At 32.3% G+C, this 8135-nt stretch overlaps 1 long non-coding RNA gene across 1 annotated transcript; it reads left to right on the top strand.

Annotated features, from left to right (window-relative positions):
- The first annotated feature begins 2335 nt into the window (after window positions 1-2335).
- LOC107642141 (uncharacterized) lies at window positions 2336-7361 on the top strand. The gene is made up of 4 exons (XR_002347483.2): window positions 2336-2483; window positions 2579-2633; window positions 2714-2858; window positions 7284-7361. It is a non-coding gene; the product is annotated as an uncharacterized LOC107642141 (long non-coding RNA).
- The last annotated feature ends 774 nt before the right edge of the window (window positions 7362-8135 follow it).

Below are 8135 nucleotides of genomic sequence, written 5' to 3' on the forward strand. Positions count from 1 at the left end.
GAAATATTATGTTATTCTATCTGGATGACTTGATTGAAATGAATTAAAGAAAAACTCAATTTATAGGTGAGTCTCTTCAATATGAACCATCCTTTAATTAGAGGTATATAATTCTTCTCTTTTTCAACCATTAAAATTCTAAGATTATAAACTAAAATTATTTATTACCTTTCATTTTATTTAGTTATTATTTATTTATATATTTTCTAAAATTAGCTTTACTATTTTTTCACATGCTTGAGCTTCTTTGATTGATTTTTCCTTCAATAATGTAATATGAAAATTACATAAATATCACTCTTTATTTGTCTAACACTACTAGTTAATAATAATTAAATTAGCATAGAGATATTTATTAAATGTTAACCAAATAACTTCATAAACTACAGTAAAAGATAACAAATTATAACTCTAGTTAGAGAGTTATCATATATATTGTTACAACAAATTTAGATTAATCGAGTGATTAGTTTACTTATCAACTTAAGTAAATATTAAAGTTCAAATTCTACCTTATACATGTAGTGATTTATTAGTTAACGATAAATTCTTAAATAAAAATTAACAATTATGTACATCAGTAATACTACATATACAAGTATTTTTAGTAACAAAATTGAATCAAATTGGTTTAAATCCAACAAAATTTACTCACATTTTACACGCTTTTTCTTCTTCATATTTCTTTTTATCGACATAGTATAATTATTTTTGTTAAAAAAAACACAGAAATTATTGATATGACACAAATTTTTGCACATATCACATAAATTTTTATACATAACACAAAAACTTATTAGTATAACACAAACATTTTTATACTATTATATACATATATATATATACACGCAAAATGTGTCATATGTCATTTTCTTATTACAATTGAAATCAAATATTTCTTTTCAAAATTAAAGAGTTATCTCCTTCTTTCTCTCCTTTTCTCTATCTCTCTCAACTCTTATTTCTTCATCTACTCTATCTCTCTTATATATCATTATCAATGACTAATTATAAATTTGACAATCAAAATGTACAACATAGAATTTTCTAATTACAATTAAAATTAAATTAAAATTAAAATATAGCTATATTATATTACTAATTTAACATACAATAAAAATATGTTACATGACACTCTCTCATTAAAATTGAGATGAAATATTTTTCTCTAAAAATAATAACTCCATTTCTCTATCCTCTTATCTACCTCTCTCCCTCCTCTATTTCTCTATACCCTTCCCACTCTATATCTAACTTAAAATTTTTATTTTATATTATTAATTTGACAAATTAAAATATATCACGATATATTCTTTTATTACAATTACAATAAAATCTTTCCCTCTAAATTTAACAAACTCTCTCTCTCTCTCTCTCTTTATTTTTCTTTATCTTTCTCTTTCTTTTCTCTCTCATTCACCATTTCTCTCTACCTTTGTGTTCTATAAAAAATAAAATTAATAAAATAATATAATTCAAATAAATTTATATAATTATAAAAAAATATTAAATTTATAATCAAATATAATTAAAAAACTAATCCCATAATATTATTCACATAAAAATATACTATTATTATATACATATTTTTTTAGTTTTTTATTTAATTTTAAATTTTTACTATTTATTTTTTTAACTATATTTTTACTTCTCTTTCTTCAAATATTTATTATATATAATTTGGAGAAAATACTAATATTGTGATTAATAATTAGAATCAAGATTCAATTGTTTCAAAAAAAATTAATTTTGAGTTAATTTTATAACTATTAATATAATTTTTTTATACTAATATCTAATTATATTTTATATATAAAGAGAGAAAAAATATTATTTTAAATTACAAGCATGAACTTAATTATTTTTATTTGTGCAATAGACTTAACACTTAATTAAATATAAAAGTAAATACATTTAATTCTTTCAAGATTTAGATAATGAATATTAAAATTAATTATTAGTAAAAATTTAAATTCTTTCACATGAAAATAATAACTAAAAATTTATTATTTAATTTTCTTTATCTACAAAAATTTTGGTCTTTTTAATCGATAGAAACTTTTGTTGTAAACCCCAGAAAATTAGCAAATAATTAGTCAATAAATTAAATTTTAATAAGAAAAATAAAAAATGTAAATCTAATATTAAAATAGGATAGAACTCGTTAAAACGAGAATTTTGACACTAATTTCAAAGATTTTGTCTCAAGATTGGGTTGGACGGGTCGAACCGGTTGAACCGAGCCCAAAATAGGCCCAAGACCCAACTGAACCCAACCCATTAAAGAGATACAGCTCCTTATTCCCTTCTTCTTCATCATTTACGCTGGGAAACTTTCATGGAGGGAGAAGAACAAAAATAAAAACCTAACCCTCACTTCAACTTTAAATCCACGTAACTTTTGATCCGGAGCTCCGATTGACGATCCGTTTGCAGTCACGCGACCGCGGCGTTAAGCTCTACAAAGCCCATAATATTGTAAGGTAAGAAAGCCATATTTTCTTCTTCAATTTCTTCATTTTCAGTTCTGAATTTATTGGACTTTGGTGTTGAGATTTTGTATAATTTCGGTGTTTAGGATCGAATTAACTTGGTGGACTTGGCGAGTCTTGTCCTAATTTTTTGTTGATAAGGTGAGAATCCTAAAAACCTAACTAATTTATTGATTAAGTATTCTTGGGTATTGAATTTTGTATATATATATATATGTTAGGTGTGTATGTATGTATGATATGAAGTCCTTGGAGCCATTGGAAGCTTGATTGAGATCTTGGTTGGTGATAGAGCTGATTTTCGGTGTTGAGGGTTTGCCCTTGTCTAAGTGGGTTGTCTTGAAAAATATGTGGAAATCGGTCAAGGTATGGTTTAGGTTTCGCGTATTTAATATGTAATGCCCTGTGAAAACTTAGGTTAGAGAAATATAGGATAACTTGAAATATGCATGTATGTTAATATTTAGCAACCTTTGATGGATTTATTACATGATATTGATAATGAGTGGTGATTGATAGTTATGTTGTAAGTGTGGAGTTGGTGCTTGATGATGAATTTAATTGAGTTTGATGGAGGTTGACTTAGCATATTTGATATTAATTAGCAAATCCTTGATGTAAATGTTGAGTTACTTATGAGAGTGAAGTGATGTATTTATGGTTGGTTATTTTTGAATAAAAGAGTTAAATGTATATGTTAGTATGTGTGATAAGGGAACTAGGTTTAAACATGAGCATAATTGTCATTGTTTTGGATTTGAAATTGTGAAAATGTATGTGTACATGTAGGGAGTTATTGAATGGTTGAGAATGTTTGGTGTGGTGTGTTGTAAAATGAATGGAAGGTATGGAGTTGAGTATTGATACACCTTGGTTGTGAAATGTTTGGTTGAAAATGAGATCTTGGTAAAAATGGAGGTTTGGTAAATTTTGGTAAAAACTTATTTTTGATGAATTTTGGTAATCCATAACTCACTCCTCAAATTTTGGATAAAAATGAGGTTTGTTTCAAATTAAATAAGGTCTTAAAAGCTTGATATTGATATAAAATTTGCGAACAACCGATTTTTGTAGGGGAAGTTATGGACGCCGGAAAATCGGTGCGAAAAACTGAAAATTTGAACATTATAGCAGTATCAGGTTTTTTTTATGTGTGTCACGCACACAGCTATGCGCACGCACCCAATAGAAGCAAAAAGTTTACTTGTGCGTACGCACGCTATGTGCGCACGCACACACCAGGATAGGCCTTATGCTGGTGGCGCTAGCACAGGTGAGGCGCATGCACACCAAGTGATGTGTACGCATGCACACGTCCTGATATTTTGCTGAGCTATGCGCACGCACATACCTGTGCGTATGCACACGTCCTGTTTTCCAGCACCTGAGTTTTGAGATTTAGATTTGATTTTGAACTCTTAACCACTTATTTTTACCCTGTTAACCCTAGATTTTGCTAGTGAGATTAGTAATTAGCAGAAGTTAAGAATTTGAGATAACTTGAGAATGAAGAAAAGGGGTAAACAAGATGAATTATGAGGGAAATGGTGTGAAGCTGAATGAAAATGTAAGAACATGAGGTGATAAATGATGAGATTTAAGATGACTGTTGTGTGGCCGAAATGGTCGGAATGGCAAGGTCTGGGTGTAATCTCGCTTGCGTAATTAATTTGAACATGGGTTCGGATGGCAAGTTGAGGGTGGAAGTTTCCTCTCTTGTCATGATGTGGATGTGGGGAAGGTGGAAAGGCACTCTCCTTCGTATTGTATCCCCCACGTTCTTCTCTGGTTGCAAGGTGGAAAGGCACTCTCCTTCGTTTATGATCCTCCTGGAGATGCGCAACCTAGAGACTAATGTCTGCGTTAGCTACCAGATGTGTCGCGTTCTGGCAAAGTAACCGACACGTGAGCTCACGGCCAGTAGGATAGACATTCATCATATGCATATGTGTGCTTTGTTTGCTATGCCTTAATTGGGAATGCCTAATTGATTATATTCTGCTAATTGTTGTAATTGTTACTTGAACCACTTGTTTTCTACCTATGTTTGCCTTGTCTATTTGTTTTGTCTATGCGAATCATTGGAGATGGAGGTACGGAGGAAAGGTGGATAGGTTTAGAGTTAAGGTTAAAGGTTAAGCTAGGTTTAGAATTCCCTAGAAGACCACCCTTTTTATGATTTCTATTTAGTAATTTAAGCTTTAAAATTTGAGATTCGGCATTCTATGATTGCCTCTGGCATTCCCAAGACCTTATATATTATATGCGTGGCACCTTTACCATGCTGAGAACCCCCGGTTCTCATCCCATACGGTGTTGTTGTTTTCAGATACAGGTCGAGCGGCACCTCGGTAGGCGTCTGAAGCTTCTGCGGCAAAGTGGTTTACTTTGGGATCTCCTTTTATTCTTTGATGTGTATATATATATATAGTTTCTCCACTTGTATATAAGAACACCAATGTCTGCGTTAGCTACCATATGTGTCGCGTTCTGGAAAAGTAACCGACACGTGAGCTCACGGCCAGTAGGATAGACATTCATCATATGCATATGTGTGCTTTGTTTGCTATGCCTTAATTGGGAATGCCTAATTGATTATATTCTGCTAATTGTTGTAATTGTTACTTGAACCACTTGTTTTCTACCTATGTTTGCCTTGTCTATTTGTTTTGTCTATGCGAATCATTGGAGATGGAGGTACGGAGGAAAGATGGATAGGTTTAGAGTTAAGGTTAAAGGTTAAGCTAGGTTTAGAATTCCCTAGAAGACCACCCTTTTTATAATTTCTATTTAGTAATTTAAGCTTTAAAATTTGAGAGTCGGCATTCTATGATTGCCTCTGGCATTCCCAAGACCTTATATATTATATGCGTGGCACCTTTACCATGCTGAGAACCCCCGGTTCTCATCCCATACGGTGTTGTTGTTTTCAGATGCAGGTCGAGCGGCACCTCGGTAGGCGTCTGAAGCTTCTGCGGCAAAGTGGTTTACTTTGGGATCTCCTTTTATTCTTTGATGTGTATATATATATATATATATATATATATATATATATATATATATATATATATATATATATAGTTTCTCCACTTGTATATAAGAACACCAATGTCTGCGTTAGCTACCATATGTGTCGCGTTCTGGAAAAGTAACCGACACGTGAGCTCACGGCCAGTAGGATAGACATTCATCATATGCATATGTGTGCTTTGTTTGCTATGCCTTAATTGGGAATGCCTAATTGATTATATTCTGCTAATTGTTGTAATTGTTACTTGAACCACTTGTTTTCTACCTATGTTTGCCTTGTCTATTTGTTTTGTCTATGCGAATCATTGGAGATGGAGGTACGGAAGAAAGGTGGATAGGTTTAGAGTTAAGGTTAAAGGTTAAGCTAGGTTTAGAATTCCCTAGAAGACCACCCTTTTTATGATTTCTATTTAGTAATTTAAGCTTTAAAATTTGAGATTCGGCATTCTATGATTGCCTCTGGCATTCCCAAGACCTTATATATTATATGCGTGGCACCTTTACCATGCTGAGAACCCCCGGTTCTCATCCCATACGGTGTTGTTGTTTTCAGATGCAGGTTGAGCGGCACCTCGGTAGGCGTTTGAAGCTTCTGCAGCAAAGTGGTTTACTTTGGGATCTCCTTTTATTCTTTGATGTGTATATATATATATATTTTCTCCACTTGTATATAAGAACACCAATGTCTGCGTTAGCTACCAGATGTGTCGCGTTCTGGAAAAGTAACCGACACGTGAGCTCACGGCCAGTAGGATAGACATTCATCATATGCATATGTGTGCTTTGTTTGCTATGCCTTAATTGGGAATGCCTAATTGATTATATTCTGCTAATTGTTGTAATTGTTACTTGAACCACTTGTTTTCTACCTATGTTTGCCTTGTCTATTTGTTTTGTCTATGCGAATCATTGGAGATGGAGGTACGGAGGAAAGATGGATAGGTTTAGAGTTAAGGTTAAAGGTTAAGCTAGGTTTAGAATTCCCTAGAAGACCACCCTTTTTATGATTTCTATTTAGTAATTTAAGCTTTAAAATTTGAGAGTCGGCATTCTATGATTGCCTCTGGCATTCCCAAGACCTTATATATTATATGCGTGGCACCTTTACCATGCTGAGAACCCCCGGTTCTCATCCCATACGGTGTTGTTGTTTTCAGATGCAGGTCGAGCGGCACCTCAATAGGCGTCTGAAGTTTCTGCGGCAAAGTGGTTTACTTTGGGATCTCCTTTTATTCTTTGATGTGTATATATATATATAGTTTCTCCACTTGTATATAAGAACACCAATGTCTGCGTTAGCTACCCGATGTGTCGCGTTCTGGAAAAGTAACCGACACGTGAGCTCACGGCTAGTAGGATAGACATTCATCATATGTATATGTGTGCTTTGTTTGCTATGCCTTAATTGGGAATGCCTAATTGATTATATTCTGCTAATTGTTGTAATTGTTACTTGAACCACTTGTTTTCTATCTATGTTTACTTTGTCTATTTGTTTTGTCTATGCGAATCATTGGAGATGGAGGTACGGAGGAAAGGTGGATAGGTTTAGAGTTAAGGTTAAAGGTTAAGCTAGGTTTAGAATTCCCTAGAAGACCACCCTTTTTATGATTTCTATTTAGTAATTTAAGCTTTAAAATTTGAGAGTCGGCATTCTATGATTGCCTCTGGCATTTCCAAGACCTTATATATTATATGCATGGCACCTTTACCGTGCTGAGAACCGCCGGTTCTCATCCCATACGGTGTTGTTGTTTTCAGATGCAGGTCGAGCGACACCTCGGTAGGCGTCTGAAGCTTCTGCGGCAAAGTGGTTTACTTTGGGATCTCCTTTTGTTCTTTGATATATATATATATATATATATATATATATATATAGTTTCTCCACTTGTATATAAGAACACTTTGTTTATGTACCTCTTAGCGGTTTTATGGAGAACTAGGGTTTTGAACATGTTCTTTTGGGTTATTATTATGTATATCTATGTACGTATATATTCTCCGGCCAACCTTGACTTCGCAAGCTGAGTCAGGAGCTAGTTCAACTGTATTCTTGGCCCTCTTTTACCCTTTCGCTTATTCATATCTCTAACTCTTACGGTTTCTTATCACGCAAGTAATTCTGTCTTCTGAGTGTTGCGCTTTTTATTTTGCGATTTTGTTTCACCCATTTTTCAAGGCTCCTAGTAAACTACAACCTTTATAATATATTATTATATACTTTTTGTTTAGAGGTCGTAATACCACACCACCTCAGTTTTACATCCTAGATGTAAAGATCTGTGTGGTAGGATGTTACATTTGTCCCCTATAATTTTTTATAAATCTTTTGTGTCATGATTTATAATATTAAAACAAAATCGAGATAGTTTTAAAAGATTTATATTTACGTAATAATATTATAAATAAAAATACTAGTGACACATAAATTTATACCGTAAATATATTTCGTTAATTGAGTAAGTTAATATTCTAAATATATAATTTTTTAAAAAATTAATGTAAATATTAATTGTATGGGTAAAGTATATTTTTTGTTCTTGAAGTTTGGTAAAAGTTTTAAAAATATCCTTAAGTTTTATTTTGTTTCAATTTTATCCCAAAAATTTTCGA

Source organism: Arachis ipaensis, chromosome B5 (assembly GCF_059453495.1).
Source record: "Arachis ipaensis isolate K30076 ecotype BB chromosome B5, ASM5945349v1, whole genome shotgun sequence".
NCBI lineage: Eukaryota > Viridiplantae > Streptophyta > Magnoliopsida > Fabales > Fabaceae > Arachis > Arachis ipaensis.